The sequence below is a fragment of the Rhinolophus hipposideros genome (genome assembly GCF_964194185.1).
Source record: "Rhinolophus hipposideros genome assembly, chromosome: 15".
In the NCBI taxonomy this organism is placed as follows: domain Eukaryota; kingdom Metazoa; phylum Chordata; class Mammalia; order Chiroptera; family Rhinolophidae; genus Rhinolophus; species Rhinolophus hipposideros.
Window position 1 is genome coordinate 33,509,515 of NC_138061.1, and position 22,228 is coordinate 33,531,742.

General features: G+C 39.6%; 1 protein-coding gene across 9 annotated transcripts in view; it reads left to right on the forward strand.

Moving 5' to 3' along the window:
• SGMS1 (sphingomyelin synthase 1) overlaps nt 1-22,228 on the forward strand; it is a 255,191-nt gene that overhangs the window by 100,844 nt on the left and 132,119 nt on the right. For all 9 annotated transcript variants that reach the window (XM_081075240.1, XM_081075239.1, XM_081075242.1 and 6 more), the window contains one exon: nt 21,884-21,922. The gene's annotated coding sequence lies outside the window, so the exon portion shown is untranslated. The remainder of the gene's footprint in view (nt 1-21,883; nt 21,923-22,228) is intronic.

The following is a 22,228-nucleotide window of genomic DNA, read 5'->3' on the forward strand; positions in this document are numbered from 1 at the left end:
GGAGCTGTTGGCTGGACGTAGCTACCAACAGGCTGTGTGATCCTGTGCCAGTTATTTCCCCTCTGGGCCTTTAAGCCCAGGAGCTTGGACAAGAGCAGCTGAGTGATTCATACTCAGTTATCAGCACTTTGGGTACTGGTATAGTTGGTACTGGAACACTGGGTCCCAACTGACATGCTTTGCAGAGGTTTTGGAGACCAGCAGCTGCTTCTGATTCCTGGGTCACAGCAGTTCTTATGTCTGTGAGCGTAAGCAGGTGACTTCATCTTTGTCTCCTCCTTGAGCACATGGGGATCACTAAGTCACTTGGATCACGGTGTCCTTGTAAAGATTCAGTTCAGTTAAGTGAGGTAATAAGTGTGTAAAGCACTCAGCAGAGTATCTGGCACCTGGCACAGGTGCAGCTCATGGGGGCTTCCAGTAACATGCAGCCTGCATGGTATGTGAGGCTGTCTCAGCACTGTCCTTTTACTTCCTGTCACAGACTGAGTGCCTCCCGTTAGCTTTAACCAAAAAAAAAAAAAGAAGAAGAAGTCCTGGTAACTGTGGATGAGCAGGAAGTTCTTTTCCCTACTGCTTTCTGTTCCTTCACATCACGTGAATTTGTTCCTAGAGGAGTCATTGGCCGACCTGTGGGGTCTCAGGAGTGGGCAGCTCTGCTTATTACTTGACTGCCCTTTAAGAAGATGATTCTATAACATGAAATGAAACTGAAGACACACATGGTCTAAATGGCTCAACTTGGGATTTCTCAATTGGGGACTTTGTTATTTCTACATAGCTTTTTCATAGTTCCCAAGTTCTGTTATTACAAAAGAAATTTGTGAGGCATGTACAACACAGTGGAAAAACACAACTTATATTTTCTCCTTGAGAGAGAACACAGGGAAGCATGAGGAGCAAGGGTAATCTCTTCCCAAATATTTATTGAATTCTGCTATTTTTAAGGCCCTGGAAATGTAAACATGAGTACAACTACTGATGTGGTGCTTAATGTCATGGAGATGACATTGGGGCAGGGCAGACGTTAAATTGCAGAAGTAATGACTGAATTATAGTTGTGTAAGTACAGTGTATAATAAGTGTGTAAAGTAGGATCACATGTGATGAGGATATCAGGAAAGTCACTGGGGGTGACTTTTAGCTTGAGTTGTGACGATGAGAGGGAGAGCATGCAAGGGGACACGGGGAAGGCGTCTCTCTGGGCAGAAGGAACATACGAGTAAAGGTCCCTGGTAGAAAGGAGCTGGGCCCATCAGAGAAGCTGAAAGAAGGCCGAGGTAGCTTCGAGGCTAATGAGCTCTGGGACAGAGGGGTGTGAATAATGCAGAGAGGTAGTGAAGGGCGGCTGGTGGCCTGGACATGGAGTATGTAGACGTGATTCTGAAAAGCAGTGGGAAGCATCGAGCTATTCTCATATGTAATCATGCGTGATCTTAAAAGTTCACTCTACCTTCTTAGTGGGGAATAGCTTTGGGGAGGGGAGAGCATAAAGGATATGGGGAGATCAGTTTGGAGGCCCCTGCAGTCATTCATGTTTGTGATGGCCAGGCCTTCTGTTGCTCAGGTAGGGAGTGGAAGTGGGTATTTAGGAGGTACAGCCTACAGGACTCCTGACTGGGCGGGGATGGGAGGGTAAGGAAGGATCCATCCCCACTCAGGTCCATTCCCGAGCAATTGGGAAAAAGGGTGTACCATCTGTGCTGATAGAAAATTGGCGGGGATTGGACTAACAGGTCCCTTGCACAAGTTCCTGTTTCTCTATCAATGTTTAGTTGATCTGCTGTGCTTCTTACAGTCAGCTGATGATTTTGACACACAATTCAACGAATTTTTGCAATGTTTTCATCAGTCCTGGTCGTTACTGGTCGTCCTGACCTTGCTTCATCAGTGATGTGTTCTCTCCCCTCAGAAAAACGTTCAATCCATTTGTACACTGCTATTTTCTTCATGGCATTATCCCCATAAACTTGGACTAACATGTCCTTGATATTACTTCCATTCTTGCCAAGTTAAACAAGAAATTTAATGGTTGTTCGTTGCTCTAATTCAAGCTCAGACAATCTTGCGACGGCACACAAAAACACACAACAACAATAATGAACGCCACTCAGCAAGACACTGCTATACGTCGACACGAACACAGCTGTGAGACACTGATGTACCAAGGTTATGAAACCTTACCGAGCTGTTTGTACAGTGCTGCCAGTGTAAGTGCACGGTGGCAAGTGGCAAGTTCATGAACTTACTTGTCGAAATGTGTGTGTGTGTGTGTATACATACATACACATATATGTGTATATATATAATGGTTATGAATATAGCTGTCAGAGTCACACCTCTATTTGAGTCACCTGTCACTTGCTAGTTGTGTAACCTTGCACAAGTTACTTAACCTCTTTCTGTAAATGGGTGTTACCAAAATTATTATCTGAGGGGTTAGGAGAAGACAAATACACATAATTGTTAGCATTTAAGAGTTAACCTAATTGATGGTATTATTAAGTGGAATTTAGATATAGAAGTATCTTAAAGAGAATTAAGTATTAGAGACTATCATTTGTCCAACCCAGTGTTCCCCAGACTTGCCTGAGCATAAGAATACCCTCGAGGTGCTTGTTAAAATGAGGGTTCCCTGCACCACCCAGATTTGCAGGCGCAGATCTACAGGGGCGGGGCCTGGGAATCTTGCTAGGTAGGTGGGGCGGTGACACACCTTGGATTTTGTGAGTCTGTCTGGTTTCAGATATTCTGCCAAGTGGATTCCAGATGTGCGTTTATACCTATCAGATTATGTCCCAATATTCAGACAGGAAATATGGTCACCATTTATATAGGCCATTTATTCAGAATCTTCTCTCTAATCAAAGCAGATACAACATGCTTCTGGTTTCCCAGGAACTTGAGATGATGTGTATCTACAAAAGAGGATAGCCTCGGTGTAAGTTACCCAGCTTTCGTGGCTGTCTTTCTTTCTCTTTACACAACCTGTATGCTCTGTGAAATACATGCAGTGACATGGTCAACATATCTTGACAACCCTTTGTCTTCCCAAGTCTCTGAGGCCTTTGTTACTGCAAGCTGTCAGAGTGACAGTGACCTTGGAAGCCTTGTCTGGACATGGAGGTGACCCCCAGGTTTTGTTCATTGGAGGCCAAGCCGGCCGAGCTGTTCTTTCCTCCTCTGAGAGCTGGGAACCAGGAAGGAACGTTTCCCTTGACTGCACTTAGGACAGTGTGTTCTTAATCAACAGGTCTAGAAAAACAGCATTTTGTTGTTTTCACACAAGCCTGCAAGTTCATTTCCCCTCTCTGGCCCAGGCAGTAGCGAAACATTTTCCTGTCAGTCACACAGGAAGATGAGCACCTAAAACTTTTACTCTGAGAGCTGAGCTTTCTGCAGACATTACAGATAGAGTTCACATCTCTTCGAGGAATGAATACAGGACTCTTGTTTTCAGTATGCTGGTACTCCCCACATCAGGTGGGATTGTGAGTTGTTGTTCTCTTACATGGTTCTATGAAGATGTAAAGAATTTTCTCTCTAACAGCTAATTTTCATATTGGTCGTAGTTTCGTATTGATATTTTACTTTATTGCAGATTGGTCTTAACTGTATCTTTCCATTTGAGTTATCATGGGAGAAATTGATTTGTGCTAAGAATCTTATTTGGATGATAAGTTCATTTCTGACCTGTGGCAAAACCGTCCACTTCTAGGAACTTTTTTGAAAATTGGAAAGTTGATGTATGTTTATAAATTTGCATATTTTTACTACCCTGGAAAAAGCCTATGAGGTCTTGAGGGCATCTACCTAAATACATTTAAAGTTAAGAATCTAGAGATTGAAAGGGAAGGTATTTCTTATTCTTTTCTTCGTCCTAATATTTTCATGTGGCAAAATTTTGCATCTGCACAGCATTAAATGGTGAAATCCTAAATTTTAGTGAATTTAAAAACAACTCATTAAAAACGTGTTGGACAGGTATTTGTTCCTCTGTGGGCACGCTGAAAGGAATAAACCTTCTCGATAGAAAAGGCTGGAGGCAGTGTTGATGTGCAGGGCAGTTCGCTTTCTTCCCACAGTTGGACAGATGGAAAGAAGGTGGCCCTCGCTGGGGACACCTCTGTACCTCCCTTGAGAGCTCAGTTGTGGGATGAGCTGAGGCCTGCTCTGCAGCTTTCTTTCCTGACTTCTCCTGCTGTTCTGGCCTTTGTTTTTGTCTTTCCTCGTTTGTAAATCATCTTTGAGTGGGGAGAGACTGAAGGTGGAATTTCAAGAGTCATCTTTTTACAGGCAGTAGAGATGATTACCTGTAGGTAAGTGGGAGTGATCAGTCATAGCCTCAGATTGGTATGTCGTCGGGTGAGGGGCCTCTGAGGAAGGAGGAAGTTTGTGGAATAACAGCCAGGGACCTGGGCTCTTGTTGACAGGCAGGAGGCAAGGTCCATGGCAGGTGTTTCTAAATTACAAATGTAGTACATGATGAAGAAAGAGTCTCCATCTACAAAGGAAGCCCTCTGTTCAAAGAAACAAAAAAACCCAACTCCTTTTTCCTCCCAGCAAACATACATACAACAAAAATGGACAATAAACAAGATGTGCAATTTTAATTTTTTAAGTGTCCATACATAAAATTATAATTGTTTATGTAATTATATCTAATTATCGAAAAAGTAGTCCTAAGATATTTTTATTAGGGTTCTAATGATACCATGTATGTTAACGTCTCACCATATTCGCTAACCTTTTTGAAAGTGGGGTTCCTATCTTATACTTTTTCTTCAATTCCTGCAGCACTGAACATAGAACAAAAACCATATAAGGACTTAGAGACGACTTGTTGAATTGGGTTGAAGCATGACTCAGTCTATTTATGTAGGTGGAATTCTGCAGTATTTGCCTGTAGGTGTTCACATATTCATGATGTTTGTTTACAAGCTGTTTTAGCTCAAGAAATGCCTGCTAATTTTTCTTACTCTGTGTGTGAATGAATCATTTGTTAACCCAGACAGAGGAGAGGGAAAATTCCAACGTCTTTCATAAAGTGCTCTGTCTAGGATAATTAAAAAAAAGTGTAACAAACTACTTTTGTGTGTAATACAGAATTTTGCGTAAAATTATGTGTAAAATAGATCATTGTAAATAGTTGCTGTTTTAATTTTCAGATAATTTAGAACGCTGTCTTCATTTCTGTTAGAATGATAGAGTGGGTGGACTAGATTCCTTCCCTCTCCCCAGTTCTCAGCACTGAAGGAGAGTCCAGAGGGAGGTGCTATGATTGGACGAGGGCGGGGAGGTACTCCAAGTGGGGTGAGGGGCTTTTGAATGGGGGGCCACAGCAGGGTACATTGTTGACAACATAGGTGATATCACCAGAGCATAAGCTGCCAGAGAGGATGACAAGAGATGATGTGATGAGTTTGGGGCACTCCATGCAGAGAAGTTTTTACTGACTTTGGATGTTAAGGAGGAAGTGACAAGTTACAATTTCTGCTTTAGGAAGGTCTCTTCCGCTCTGCTTTGGGTACGGGCTGAAGGCCACACCAGCAGTTGCAGATGCAGTCGCTCCTCCCTCAGTGTTCCCTATGCCTATCTCTGCTTTATTTCCTTGGAAGCACTTGTCACCAGAGCACACAGTATTTGCTGTTTTTTTTTTTACTTGCCGCTTGTCTGCTTTCCTCACTAGGATGTAAATGCCCTACGGGCAGGGGTACTCCCTAAAGGCAGTCTGTATCCCACTGTCGTACCGTGTTTCCTCGAAAATAAGACCGGGTCTTATATTAATTTTTGCTCCAAAGGACGCATTAGGGCTTATGTTCAGGGGATGTCATCCTGAAAAAATCATGCTAGGGCTTATTTTCCGGTTTGGTCTTATTTTGGGGGGAAACACGGTATCTCCAGTGCCACCATAATACCCAGCACGTAACAGGCGCTCAGCAAGTATTTTTTAACCCATCAAGTGCATGAGTCTGTTTCTGAAGTCAGTTTATCATTGTTCTCCCCACAAATTTAATAATTGATTACAAAAGGAAACCATAGTAACAATTCATTGGGGAACCTGGACACCTTAAACAAGGGATCAAAATTCGCATCACCTGTAAGGGACAGCAGGTGTCATGTGCCTCTGGATGTCATACCTAGCCAAGAATGCAGCATCTGAATCTAATTGTGAAGAAACACCAGAGAAACCCAGATTGAAGGATATTCTTTAAAATAACTGGCATGTATTCTTCAAAAAATGTCAATGGCACGAAAGACAAAAGCTGAAGAACTGTTTCAGTTTAAAGGAGACTAAAGAGACATAAGAGATAAAGGCAGTTTGTGATCCTGTGCTGAATCCTAGGGAAAACAAAAGCTGCTAGAAAGGTCATTGAGACAACTGATGACATTAAAGTATTGAAAGGAGAAGGGGAAGCACTTCCCTTTGAGTGAGTGAGGAAGAGTGCTTATATCTAATTTAGCTCTCAGGATAAATTTTCAGGAATCATAAGCCAAGTATCTGGGTAGTGTGAGCCATGCCACAGGATGAGAGCAGCAGGTAAAAGATGTGCAGGGACAGGAACCCTGCAGTGGGATGTGACAGACCAGGATTTTCTAGTTAGGACTCCGCCACGGAAGCTCCATGGCCACGATTCCTTCTCAGAGATTGGAGTTCTGAGACTCTGCTAAATAACTTGGAATCTGAGCAACCGATGTAGTCCCAAGGATGTGAAGGATTTCCTCTGGCTGCCTCTGGAGGTAGGATTTAAATTTCAAAGACTAATGAAGGGGGAAAAAGTAGACAGTGACTAAGGTACCCTGTTTGTTAGCTTTGACTTTCTTACTTGATGGTTTCTTCTTGGTCAAATTATAGTGAAAACTCAGAGGAAGGTGGAATAAAGAAAAGTGCCAAGGACTGAAAACATACAGTTTTGGGAAGCATGGATGGTCTTTATATATTCTAGAGTGGTGAGGCTAATTATTTTATCGGGCATATTGTGTCATCAATAGCGTTTCTGCCCAGTTCCTCCTGCCTGGTTCCAGTGATCACTGAGACCCAGTGATGTTATTTATAATGAGAACGTGAGCCTTCCTAGGCCTGGTTAAAGAGTTAATCTGAAAAATCAGCAGAGACCCCTCTCTAAATCTTGAAACACCAAAGAGGGATTTTAAAAATTATATACCCACATACCATAATCGTTGAAATTAGAAAGTAATTTTAAAGTATTTTAACATAACAATGGTTGAAACAGATTTCCTGGTTAAACTTGAACTAATATACTTCTGAGTATACAATAGTATTGAAAACAGAAATCAAAGAGATATTTGCACACCCATTTTCATAGCAACATTATTCACAATAACCAAGAGGTGGGAGCAACTCAAATGTCCATCGATGAATGAATGAATAGGTAAAATGTGGTTTACACAAACAGTGGAACATTATTCAGCTTTAAAAAGGAAAGAAATTCTAACAAATTCTGCAACATGGATGAACTTGAATACATTATGCTAAGTGAAATAAGCCAGGCACCAAAGGACAAGTACCGTGATTCCACTTATATAAGGTACCTAGAGTAGTCAAAATTATAGAGACAGAAAGTAGAGTGGTAGTTTCCAGGAGCCGGGGTAAGGGGGAAATGGATTTATTGTTTAGTGGGTACAAAGTTTCACTTTTGGATGGCGAAGAAGTGCTGGAGATGGATGGTGGTGATGGCTGCATAACAATGTGAATGTTCCTCATGCCACTGAACTATATACACTTAAAAGTGGTTAAGGTAATAAATTTTATGTTAAGTGTATTTTACTACAGTTAAAAGTAATCATTAAACAAATAGAATTGAAGTGATTGGTTGTGAATTCTTCCCTCTGAAGGATAAAAGGGATTTTTCTCCCAGTCACATATTTTGAAGTGAAATTATTCCAACCCACCCAAACAGCGTTCATTGGGAAAGGGAGGGTGATGGGAAATTAGGTGAGACCTTAACTTTTATGTCGCTCACCCTGACGTTTTTGAAGTCTTCATTCTCTTCATCTAGTCCGATGCAAAGTGAGTGGACTTGTCTCAGAAGCTGAATTCCTTGCAGGGTGATAGCAGCGTACTTTCACTCAGAGCGGTTTAGCAGCAGCTTTCTCAGCCTGAGAGAAAAGCCAAGTGCAGAAATAACTTGGGGCTCACATTCAAATAGGTAAACAAGATGTGTCCAAAGTGAAACCTGTAACTGAGAGTCATGCTTTCCAGTGAAGCCCAGTGTTAGACGGTGAGTGGCTGAATCATCTGGTCTGATCTGGTCATCTGAAGGGTGTGAAGCCCACACAGCTTACACTGAACGGATCCAGGGATGGTAGGTGGGAGGAGCTTTTTGCATTCGCCCAAAGCCATGTGATCATCAGGAATGTGGTGTAGGAAGGTGCAAGGGTGGTTGATTGCCTTGAAACGGGGGTCCAGGAACCATGGGGTAGCTCTGGCCATGTCTGTACCTTCTTGGCAGAGATGACAGCTGTGGTACAGCATGAGCTGGGCTGGCCTGGGGGCTTTTGCTAGTGCTGTCTGCGCCCAGGTGCCTGGTTGCTTTTCTGGATGGTGGCAGTGGTAGGGGTGCTGGGGGTGGTGTCAGGGTACACCGTGTGATTCTATTTAGCAAGTAAGCTGCACATTGATATTTATTGACGTGAGCAGGTTCCGCCAGTTCTCTAGGCATTTGGCTGAGGAATAAGGAACAGCCGGCAACCAGCAGAGTGCTTTTTGCGATGTTTACTTTATACAAGACTGTGTGCTTGGCACAACCCACTTGACGATAAAAGCAGCAAGAAATCTACAGCCACAAGAAGTATTTACACCAGAATACAAAAGCAGACGTTTCAAATGTTTTGTAGGCCTGTTTCCTGCAGGCGTCTGTGGAAAGGGTGTACTTCGTCTACTAAAATTTAGGATAGGTGGTTAGCAGTTTTGTAGAGAAGCAAGAAACTGATTTTCCACCTTGTTTGAAAAAATCTACATGGTCATACTTATCGTTTAGTACATTGGATTCAATATTAAAGGAAAACTGACAGGCAGGGAGCGTGTGCTCTTTTACTCTTTTTAAAAAGGGTCAATTGTTTCTTTGTTTAATTAAAAAAAAAGCACATGCACATGGTTAAAAAAATTCTCTAAGCAAAATAGAAGGATATAGAAAGTGAAAAGCCGTCCTTTCATTCCAGTCTTTCCTTGCCTTCCCCAGAATTGATGAATGAATGAATGAATAGGTAAAATGTGGTTTACACAAACAGCGGAACAATTCTTCAGCCTTAAAAAGGAAAGAAATTCTAACAAATTCTGCAACATGTTTCAGTTTTCTTCCGTATTCTTCCATTATGTTCTATGCAAATACATTCTGTATACAATATGCACACTATTCCATGCTTTGCTATTTTCACTGGATAATACTTCTTGGAGATGATTATGTATCAGCATGTATAAGTCTGTCCCATTTTATTTTTATTTATTTATTTTCTTTATTTATGTTTTAAACTTTTGTTTATGTAAGTGTGTTTTTCCAGGACCCATCAGCTCCAAGTCAAGTAGTTGTTTCAATCTAGTTGTGGAGGGCGCAGCTCACAGTGGCTCATGTGGGGATCGAACCGGCAATCTTGTTGTTAAGAGCACCACACTCTAACCAAGTGAGCTAACCTGCCACCCCCAGGCCGCCCCATTTACAAAAAATGGTTACACAGTTCCAATGTATGGAATAACCAGAATTTAACCAGTTCCCTTTTAGACCTTAATGTTTTTCAAGTAATATTGAGAGCTATATCCTTATGGAACATTCTTTGTTGTTAACTTCTCTGTCAAAGTATATGTGCATTGGGCTTTATAGAGCTAGAATTTGAACATCTGTTGTGTGAAAAACCAGTCACCTTGTAGAATTTAGTTTGATTCACATAGTTTCTGTCCTGCCAATAATTGTGAAAAGGTGCTGATTAAATACAGAGGGTGCCAAGGGTGCCAATGTATACACATTTTTAGATAACGTCTCTTAAAATGTGTATACGTTTTTTTGGCAGCCCAGTATATCACATCTATTTAAACATTTTGTCCTAATAGTAAGGTCTCTCAACCAAATATTATTTCAGGCAGGTGCAGTGTAATCATTAAGTAACCCCCTCCCTTGACAGATGGAGCAGTGTCGATTCTGAGTCCCCAGCCCTCCATTGAAATCCACGACCTGTCAGCCAGCCACGAGACATTCACTTCCCTAGACGAGGAGCGTCCTGATACTGGAACGTGGGGAATGTGCTGAGTGTCTGTGAGTGGAAAGTGTAAGCTTCTAAGGGATCAGCACCTTATTGCAGCCAGCGAACTGTGTTGCTTCTGTTTTGCATATTCACTTGTGTGTCATCAGTTCATGGGACAATTTCTGCTAGCTTTATGGCTCTGGTGGGAGAGAGGGATAGTTAAACTTCTTATTAATATCGATGTATTCTGCAAATGTTCTTCATCATCTTTCCAAAGTTAAATCTTACTAGGAGGGTGTGAAGGTGTTTAAAGAAACTAGTAGTGAGTTTTTGTTTTTGTTTAGATGTTTCAGCATTTAACCTCGTGTTTGGAATCTGGGCTTTGCTGTTTAATTCTCTAGACTATTAATTATTTTATAATTACTATAATTATATTGTGGGACACACCTGGTAATCTCTGTGTATACTCTGACTCATTAGTCAACAAAAGACTAACTTGCAGATTTGTTTGAAAGACAATTTGCTAAAATGTCATTAAATACCACCAATGAACAGGCCCTATTCCTTTTTGCTAATTGTTCTGGTCAGTAACTATACCCACTGAGATGGGTATAGTTGATGAGCTTATAGAAAGCTTCTAGAATGTGGTCTTGAGTGCTGTGGAGTGGGAACACCCATTGAGCACATAGTAATAATTACCCCTGCGCAAATAACAATAGCTAATATGCATTGAGCCACTGCTCATCAAAACCCTGCAACTTGTTTGCCTGAATTTTATGGATAAGAAAACTGAAGAGGTTAGTTGAACGCACAATTTTTAAAGTGTAGAGCCAGGATTTGATTGTAGGCAGTTTGTGCCAAACCCACACCATGACATTATACACTAGTCTCCAAAAGAAGCTTTGGAGGCTGGTAATAATATTCCCAATTTACCTTTGAGGAGCTTGAGGCTCAGAATTAAATGACCTAACCATAGGCCATTAAAAGGTCACGCTGCTCATGAGAAGTCATGTGGTTGGAAATCCAGATTCTTCAGTGTTGCTCACAATTGTTATTTAAGGCAGGACCTGCCTCATGGGTGGGCCTGTGCTACATATTTTAGGACATTTAGCTTCCTGGAACCCTCTCACTAAATGTGACCCCAATGACTGTGCCATCCAAAAATGGCCCACATATTTCTGTCTTCTACTAGGTGTCATATTTACATTTCTTAATTTCAAGCTTGTCTCTTACCATTATATGACATTGCCTCCCATGGCAATTTTTAAATCAGTAGTAATCAAACTTGACTCTTGCTCATAATTTGGAATAATTAGAATAATTAGGATAATTGTCAATACAGATCATTTCAATGCAAAATTATAGATGAGAGAGAACATCTCACCAGATCTCTGTTTTATGGATTAAACACCCTCCCCCCACACCCCACACACACACATCTACCCACCCTAAGGCAAAGAGATGGCAGAAAAGACTTCCTCAAAGTAAAAAAGTAAATTGGCGCTAACTGGACTCAACCGCCATGGAAGTGGGGCCATTTCTTTACATTACCAGTTTGCTTCAGGCAAATGTATTTGAGCTGTGTTTATTTTCCAGTGAGTGATTTTGACCTTTCAAAGGGAGACATTTGGAGGGTTAATGTTATTGAATTGAAACAGCACACCATGGAACTGCAGGACAAGTTTGTGGCTATTTTGGAAAAGTTATTTTGAACACTGTGTTTCCTGTAAGTGGTTTTATAATGCTGACAAAACTGGACACTTATAATGAGAATTGTCACTTTTACCAGGTGTTTGTGCAGGCTCCCCCCAAATTTAAGTTGAATAAGAGGCAGGTTGAATAATCTCACATATATTAATCCTGATGGTTCCCATGGAGGGAAAGAATTTTTGGTGAATGAAAACTGTTATTATTTGAGAGCATTCACTTGTTCAGAAAATTTGTTCAATGCCTCTCGAGTGGCAGATACAGTTTAAGTTCTGTGGATGAGTGGGGTATAGATCTTGCCTGTTGTTTATGGCACCGATTGTTTCCTTACCCTTTCTGTATCTTCAATAAAATATGAATTTAAAAGATTACTTGCCTACGTCAACGTAGATAACCAGACAACTGTAATGTCCCCTTTATAGGAACAAGGTTCGAGGTTAGTTCTGGTAAACGTACCCTCTCTTTACCTGGCAGTATTAGCCTCGTTCGTTTAGTCATATACATATAGAATATGAAATGTATTTTTTGGAACAGATTTAATGAAGTTTATTTATTATACAAGGAAGGTATTAGATGATTATATCTTTTTTAAAAAGTATCTTTAATCTCACAGAGTTGCTTGGGTCTCAGATTGTATTGTGGTTAATCAATTAAGCCGTAGAGCTTGAGGAAACCATGACCAGTGCAAAAATGTCTTCTGATGAATGATGGGGGAGAATGTGCAGGTATTGCAGCACACTTCTCCAAATACCCTTACACAAATATGGAGGTGTTGAGGGATATATATTTCTTAACTGTGGGAAGGAAAAATTCATTGAAACTGTTGACATAGATGTTTCATTAGTGATTCAGAAATAGTAGAGGTTGTTTTGAAAGCACCCAAGTCATACTTACAGGAAAGTAATTCTTCTCCTTTCCCTTCTCCTTTTTTTCTCTTCCTTTTTATTATATGGAGAATGGGAACATTACTTGGGAAAAGTCTTGGGTAGTTAGTTCTTCAGGTGCTCTGCTTCTTAGTTTCTTTAAACTAAGGGAGAGGCAGGGCATTTTAGCATCACTGTGCATTTTATTTTTTTAACTTTTTTTTACACTTTTTAAATTAGTTTCAGGTGTACAAAACAATGTCATAGTTAGACATTTATCATTTATATCCCTCACACAGTGATAACCCCCCTTCCCCCATCTACTACCCCTCTGACGTCGCATACAGCCATTACATTTCCACTGTCTCTATTCCTAATGCTATACTCCACTTCTTGTATCTCTCTCTCTCTCTCTCTCTCTCTCTCTCTCTCTCTCTCCATATATATATATATATATATATATATATATATATAAAATTGTAGTTGACATTCATTATTGTTTAGCTTCAGCTTCAGGTATACAGTGCATTTTAAATGAAAAGTAGAGCAAGTGAAAATAGTATGAAAAATTCTAATATTCTATATACATTTAGTTAAAATGGGATAGCCTGGGAAGCGCTTATTTTAAGAATTTTTATAAGGAAAATGTTAGTTCCAGTTATGAATTTGATAGCATAAGAATTTATCCTGTGATAGCCCAGGTAACAGAGAATGTTTTCCACCACTGCCCCAAAACTGTTTGTCCAAAACTAGAGTCCTCCTTGGTCTGAGAGGGACATGTTGATATACCAGAGACTGCCTATACTGAGAGTATAAACCATAGAAGAGAACTTAGGGACTTTCTTATAAGTTGACCTTATTTTATAGGCGAGAAACCTGAAGTTTCTCTATTCTGAAGTCCAGAATAGAGAGGAAGTTGAAAATTTAAAAAAAAAAATGCATTTCTTTAAAAATTTGACCTCAGACTTCTTACTGATATGAGTTGTTTACTCCAAACAGTCTAAAAGAAGGTGGCTTTATTCTAACTACCTTAACAGTAGGTCTTCACATAAAAATTTAACTTACGCTGCTATCCTTTCTGTCTTTTGGTGTTTTGGGGGGTGGTGAAAACCAGGTCAGTCTCACTCAAAGGCAGGGGGATGAGGGTGGTAGTCAGGAAGTAGTTGTGAGAATCTCAGGGTACGCTCTGGCTTGGGTTCAGTTCTCGCTTTCTATGACAGACCTGTCCAATGAAGGTTTCTCTGACCCGAAGTGTCCCTCTTTACCTTTACATCTAACTGGCAACTTCCTTTAGTCCTTCTTTATTCCAGTTCTTGAAGCAGAGAATCTGATTGGCTGACCCCCGTATTTTTGCCTGTAAACACAACTCATAGGCCAGCCTATGAATGGCTGTCTCTTGGTCAGGTGTTCTAGGTCCAATCAGCTATGGCTCTGTGTGTGTGTGTGTGTGTGTGTGTGTGTGTGTGTGTTTGTGTGTGTGTGTGTAGTTATATCAGGTGATACGGAAGATAGCAGTTGAAAACCACTGAGACTGAGGGTGTGGCAGAATCTCCCAGAAATAGGAGTAGTGAACAGAAACCCTGATATATGTCTGTTACAAATCCAATTTCAGTAAATTAGTTGATTCTCAGTTAAAAACATTTCCCATAATCTGCCCTGGACCTGTATTAATATTTTAATCTGTTTCTATATTGGAATAAATTTAGGATTCTCTTTCAGTCTGTCTTATATTCTTATTAACCAGCTAAATTTTACCTCTTTTAGGAACACAAAAGCTTCTTTTGCTACTTGCAGAGTTTATTGTGGTATCTTGGTTTTACAGTTCATGCTGAATTTTCTTTTGAAGCCATAATGTTACTTCAAAGTATTTAAAAAGGAAATTAGAAAAGTTCTTATTGTTCTCAATGCCTTTAATTTTCATTAAATATTTATTCTTGTTTAATATCTAAAAAAAAAATTCAGGTTCAAAAGGCAAGGCATTTAGATTAGTTTTTAAAGTGTTTATTAAATTGCTAACCTGTACATACTACTGTTTGGGATATGACCTAATCTATGCTTATCAGACTTTCTGATTAGTTAGATAATGTGACTGTTTCAAAGAGAAGCTACTTGGACTACAGATTAGACATGATAGTTTAGATAATTTTTTGAAAAGATTAACAGTTTTTTATGTTTGAAAATATTTTGATAGTGACATAGACTGTGTAAAGATGGTTTTTATAGAAGCTAAATTATAATAATATATTATGTGGAGGTAATTACCAATCCAGAATTTTTTGGATACATATGTAATATCTTGAGAAACAAATGTTTTCATTAAGTCAAAAAAGAGCACGTGGATAATTCCTCCATCGTTGCAAATATATTTCCATTGTTTTTTCTAAACCAGGTGATAAACATGGATCAAAAGGGTGGGGAGCAGTTAGGGAAAGGACATTATAGGGAATTGCAGGAGCAATCCTTTAGCAATGAATAAATCTTTTAAGAGTGGGTCATAATCCAGTTTTGAAAATAATGACTAAGTTTGGAAAGTAAAGGTGGGTGAGCAGATGGCTTGACTGGGCTGAACTGAGAAATTTGATTTGGTATAATTGGTAACAGAAACATGAATGGGGTTTTGTTGGGTGCTTTCCAGTTTCTGTCCGAGGTAATGAGGACATTGTGGGCCTGATAAAGTGTGGTTTTTGCCCTCAAGGAGCTGTGATTAAATAACGTATGAGGAAAATTCTATTAGCATATCAATGGCAGGGATTTAATAATAATCAAAACTTGTCTCCATTAAACTAGAGTCACAGGGTTTTTTTGATGGGGCCCTTGGTAACAGAGCCGGTTAGAAAATTATTCCTTCAATTTGTGGATTTCTCAGTGAAAGTTCTGGGAATTAGAGACTCTTCTGGGCAGCCTGCCAAAGGTAAAATAAGGATTGAGATTTATATTTTAGGGCAGGGATAGGGTATCTGCAGATATAATTAGAATAAAAAATAATCTTTTTGTTTGGAAAACACTTTTCTGTGTCCCATACACCCTAGTTCCCATCAGGAAAAAGGACAAGGCGTTTGCCTCTCACAGGCTTGTTTCAGGGATTGAAATGAGGAACATAAAATGTCTGGGACTTGTGCCTGGCCCCTACTTGGGCTTTCGCGTGTTGATGTTGATGTTTACCTCCTTGGTATCAGGTGTTCCATAGAAATGTAAATAATAGTTGATGCCTGTCTCTCCTTGCTAAACTGGGAGCTCCTTCAAGGAAGCCAGTCTTTATCTCTATATGTCCCACTCAATAAATGTTTGCTGAACAAAGGGATAAAGTACCTTTTCTTTCCTTTAGGCTAAGGAAGGTACTAGGTTCCTCTTTGTGGAAGGGGAGAGTTCTGGTTGTTTGCCTTGAGGTCACACTCAGGTCTTCAGTGTTAATTTTCAGTAGGAGATGGCAACTTTCATTCACCTCTTAAATACCAAAATTCAACCAAGTTAATTTGAAGATTTAATTGGCTTTATGAAGCCATTCCTGAATCGGGCAGCAACCCATGTAGTAAGTAAAAGGGCACCCAGATGAGTTATCCAAAATGGAAGGTTTGTTATTGTCAGAAAGCAGGTGGGACTACGCAGTGGGAAGTGTAGATTATTTCAGACAAGGACACATCCCCTCAAGGGAGGGCAGGGGGTCTTATCAAGCAGATTACCTCACTAGTGTTCATCAGGGAATCCCTGACTGATTGGCTTAAAATTCTGGTCCACTCCTGAGGCAGGTTGAAACTGCAGTTAGGTTAGTAAGTTTTGGTTTGGTGATGTGGCTTAGTAAAAGTGACTCCATTTTGGGCCTGTTTCTCTTTGTAAATATTCCATAAACTAGACATGGTACCTGGGGCTTTTCAAATGTAGTTGAATCCCTCCATACTGAGAGATTGTAAAGGTTCTTCTCCAAGCAGAGCAAAGAAAGAAGAGGTTCAGTTCAAACTGTGTTTATTTGAGAGTTAGACATTAGAAGAAAAAAGTACTGTGTACTTTGGATTTTGTATTCTCTTAAACCAAGATTTAATTTTTATAACATGCTGTTTATGAAGGAGAAAGTTTTCAGTCATTTTTACTATTCTAATAGAAAAATGTAATAAAAATAGAAAAATATAATTAAATTGATCTTATGCTGTTACTGGTCTCTACTATTCATGTCTAATTATACACTGTACTCTATCTTAGAAGAAACAACTGAATTATCATTATAGAATTTGGGGCAGAGCTGCCAAAAGTAAAGCATGTCTGCTGCAATTTCTGTGTCATGTTTACATGGTAGACAATGGCAGTTGATTTTGGCTTTGTCTCCCGTGGTGTTCTCTGAACTGCAACTCCCTGTCAGTCAATCGGGTTGGCACCCAGGATGAAACCACTGCCCTCCCTGGTCTAGGAGGAAATAATACACTTTGAAAGGACTGGCCATAAAAATGCAAACTGTCTTGGTGTAGAATTAACCCCTGGTCGTTTGCAGAATGTAAAAGGAATTCCCAGACTCTACAAGAGTAAGAAAAGATTTATTGAAAGTCAAAGAGAGAGACAGTTCTGGCCAAGGGAAGTTTTGCCAGGACAGATCCCTATAGGGACAGCTATGGAAGAAAGATAGTAGTAGCAAAGGGACTTTTGCCAGAGCAGAGCAGAATATTGACAGCTGCACCAAAGAGAAGTGCTGAGGTTTTATCCATGCAGGATGTAGGGTGCTTGTCAGCTGCAGGGGGGCTGCCATTACAATTACCTTCTCCTGGGAACTGTCCTATTCCCATCTATGATGGGTGTTTGTTAGTGTGTAAGGGTTGCTGTTGCAATTGGGAACTGTTTTGTTCCTACCTATGACGGATGTAAGGTGCTTGTCAGCCTGCAGGTGACAGGAACTGAGTCAGAGCCAAGCCGTTAATGTTTAAGCTTACTCCTGCCAGTTTATAAGCTCGCTCCTATTAACTCTTTGCCTGTCCCATCCTGCCAGCTCACAAACCCACTCCCGTTAACTCTTTACTGGTCTCATCAGAAACTTATAAAATGGGAGTTTGCCACGCCCTTCAGAATTGCGTGAACTTCAGTCTTTTCCTTCTTCAGCCTTGCTTCTTATGCTCATTCCTTTTTACTCTTTGAACCTTTCTCCTGCCCTAGTGTGGTTTTTCTTGAGAGGAAGTCACTAGTAGTGAAAATATAGGAGTTTGAGTATTTCTATACCAGAATTATTGTCAATAAGGGAAGGGTATCTTCTTCTTTCCTTCCTCTCCCAATATTTTTCTGAATGTTGTTGGGTTAATGTCTACAAAGATTTTGACTTAGTATTGCCAGTCTTAATTGAAAGTTTAGAGCCATTTTCTTACAAGTGTAATTTGGATAATTTTTCCCCCTAGATACTTTATTGTGCAAGATGAGCATAGTTAATTGGCTTACCCGCTAGTCCCAGAAAGAACTTCTCACAGCATGTATCTTCACAGCATGTATCCACTGTAAAAATCAAGCCTGCAGCTATTACTATGCATTTCCTGTGCTAGATCCCATATAAAGACATCGCCAGAGAGTTCTTACCTACGTTAGCAGTTACCTAATCTATAAAAAGAGTCCATCCAGACCTATTTTGGTTTCCTGACCTCAAGCCACTCACTAACAAGGCACTTCCCCCATCTCACAGGAGGAAGGAGTGTTAATATCCGTTACTGAGGACACACCAAAAGCAATTTGAAACCAGAAAATACTGAATCATTAAATGCTTTGGAATTGAAAAGCAGAATTGGTTGCTTTCATCATTAAGCCAGAACAGTCCCATGTCTTTGGTATCCAACAAACTTGATTTGGAACCAATCCTTTCCTACTTCCCTCAGTACAATCTTGGACAAGTTTTTGACCTTGGACAATTTTGCAGCCTTGGACAAATTGCATAACTTCCCTGAGTCCAACGTCTACATTTGATAAGTTGGGGATCCTAAACCCTCGTCCCTTGCCTGGTTTTTGTAGGATTAAATGTAATGAATTTCATGATGTCTGGCAATCATAGTTGTTGTCCTTGATATATTATTTTATATTTATCAATGAGGACGCAGGAGGTACATCACATATAGTCTTATGTCAATTTATTTAGATATTTTGTTGCCTCTCCCTTTCAAGTAGTAGAATAGAAAGTTCCCTTTTTGAACGTGTTCCCATTTTGGCCCCTGCTTTTTGAAAGTACTTATTATAGAATTAAGTATTCATGCAGGTTGACATATCATTTGGAAGTGGCTTTATCATAGGTTCCTCAATGATTTTCCATTTCATTTGTCTCTCTGCATCTGTGAGTTTCTCTGAGGGACATCAAGTTCTTTTGATTTCCCCATTGTAGTGGGAGAGCATACAGAGTGATAAAACAAGTTAACATGTCAGAAAATCAGACCTTGTGAAGTGTAAGGATTTCTTTTGAAACTTCTTTGAGGTACAGAAAGATAAGTAGGCCGATGTTCAATTTTTTGGTTATTCTGAAGATTTTGCAGACACTTTTGCAGAATTGCTTGGTTCTTTGCTTTTAAATGATTCATTGGCAAGGACAATGCAATATATTCTGTATCTAATTACAATGACCTCTTTTCTGGGAGCATTTCCCTTTTTGTGTTTGGTGTCTCTAGACCTGCATAGAAGCTGTCAAAAGGAAGAGTGTTATTTCCTCTACTAACTTCCTCTACTGCTAAGTATGGGCACCATACTTAGCTGGTTTAAGACTCAATATCCTTATCTGATTATAGGCTTCATAGCAGTTGGAAAATCACATGAGATGATGTATCAGTAACTTAGTCTAGCTACTAGCACATACTAGTTTGGTTATTTATTTTATAGGTGTTTTTGTACCTACAGAAAGTAAGTGCAGTCTCCCTCCCTGCCCCTGCCCCCCTTTCCTTCTGCTTCCCCTTCCCGTATCTTACCCTCAGCAGTACATTCATCCTGGACGATAGGAAGGCCCTTCCCCTTCTATTTATATCATAAAACAGCTTCTCTGCCCTACAGTTTCTGGAGAACTTGAAGGTCGACCTCAAACAATCATCCAACCGCCCAAACACCTTCCTCAGAGACATCAACATCTTTCTGAAATAATATCCCCTTGTAGTCAATGACTACTTACTTCTCTCTTCCTAAAGCATTTTATTTTGGTCCAGATATAGGGATTCTTAGACTCTCAGATTCCTGGAAAATAATACCTTGCCCAACAGACAAAACTAATGTGTGATATCCGAAGTCAGGGCAAAGGTGACTTTTGGGGAAGAGTGGTAGTTACACATACTTGTTCACTTTAGGAAAATTCAGTAAGCCACTCAAGATTTCTGTGCTTTTCTTTATGTGTGTAGTACATATATTAATGCAATTTAATAAACACTTTAAAAACTAATCTACATGCCTTGCCTTTTGAACCTGGATTTTTTAAAGATATTAAACAAGAATAAATATTTAATGAAAATTAAAGGCATTGAGAACAATAAGAACTTTTCTAAGCAAAATTTTTAAGGAAAGTACCCTTTTCTTCAGGTACCATAATTCACATATGTATTTTACAAATGCAGTCATGTGCTGCATGAAGCATTTTAAATGGACCGCATGTAGGACGGTGGTCTCATAAGATTACAATGGAGGTGAAAAATTCCTGTTGCCTAGTGACCTCATAGCCATCCTTATGTCTTAGGACAACTAATTGTTTTGTGCCATCTCAGTAATTGGCTACAAATGCCTGAGGGCACTCAACCTGGGCCCAGTGAGTTTCCCCCAGATATCTCCCCTTTCTAAACCAGTGTAACAACTGGATGGACCCCATGGTTCTTATGCATATTTCCACTGCAAGACACCCTTCAGCAATAAGTATTAGGAAACTTTGAAGAAAAAAATGTTTATTATTTACAGGCTCTGGAGCTTACAAGGCACACAACAAGGTTGAGGTTTAGAGAGAGAGAGAGAGAGAGAGAGAGAGAGAGAGAGAGAGAGAGCGCGCGCGCGCGCGCCTGGTTAGAGAGAGAGAGCCTGGGGTTCTGCTTTTATTAGGATCAGTAGTGTGGGCCTAGGGTTGCTCAGGCTCCCTCATTATTGGTGAATTTAAAACATAAGAGCAGGAATTTAAAGCTCGGGAAGAGAAAGAAACAAGAAGCCCAAATGTTCAGTTATCTAAATCAATCAAGATCTCTAAAACAAAGGAGCCTCAGTGTGGGGAGGCTTGGATCTTTATCCAGTCCTGTGGCTGGCAGTGTGTTTCTTCCAGATAGCTTTCCTGGAATTTGAGGCCTCAGCAATCACAGCTGAAGTCTGACACATGCATTACAAAAAGAAAAGCCCACTGTCAGGGTTATACAACAATTACTCCTGTTTGTGGTGATGCTGATACAAACACACCTACTGCACTACCAAGCTTACGAAGGTTCAGCCCACACAATTACAGTAGCAGGCTGTACCATCCAGGTGTGTGTAAATGCTCGCTCTGACATACGCGCAACGATCAATTCTCAGAACATACCCCTGTCGTTAAGTAGCACATGACTGTATAGTCATGTTTTCGAAGGATCATATTTCATTTTTAGTTGAGAATGTCTCTCAGGTAATTAAATGAGGAAGCATTTCTAAGCCTTTAAGGTGATGTGGGTTTAAATCTATAAGCTCTTTGATCATACACATATGTATGTAATCGGTAATTGTTCCACTTGCTATTGATTGTGTTCTGGTAAAAATGAAAATCTAAACATGTTGCTACTACCTCTTTGACCCAGCAATTGTAATTCTGTGGTTTGAAAAATGTGCTTTCTTGTTTTTTTTATCTTTCTCTGTATCGTTAATTAGCAATTATTAACCTGAACGAAAGAGAGGTAATTTATAAAAGTATATGATTTTAAAACTCATACCATTAGATGTACTCAATGTGCTATTTTTTATTGACATTGGGTACACATGCTTGCTTCTGCTTGGCTTTGCCTAGTAAAGCTTATTCTAAATACCATGACAGACAAATTATTTGGGAAGTGGGAAAGAACAATTTTTGCTGTGGATAGAGAAAAGAAGTGAATAATAATTACCTTGGATTTTAGGGGTTTCTTTTTTCTTATAAGCAGCTCATTACCTGAAGAATGCACTTTAATTTACTTATTATTTTCTCCTAGATTGGAAAGAAAACTGATGAAGAAAAGTAACAGAGTCAGGTAAATGGATTTTTAATTTCTCTATGTACCTTTTATGCCGGATTTATATTTCCTGTGTTTTCCCACTGAGAAGAAATAAACAAACAATTTTTGTGACCAACTTGAACATATAAAGAATGGGTTGAGGATATAGATGTAATAATCAAACACATATTTGTAATATCTAATTAATTTAGTTATGTACATGTATTTAATAATCACATATTTATGTAAAACAATATTATAACGAGTGCTTTTTTTTTTTACCTCAGAACAGTTTTCTTCCAACTCTTTATATACATATTTTATGTCCGTATCTTCATTATT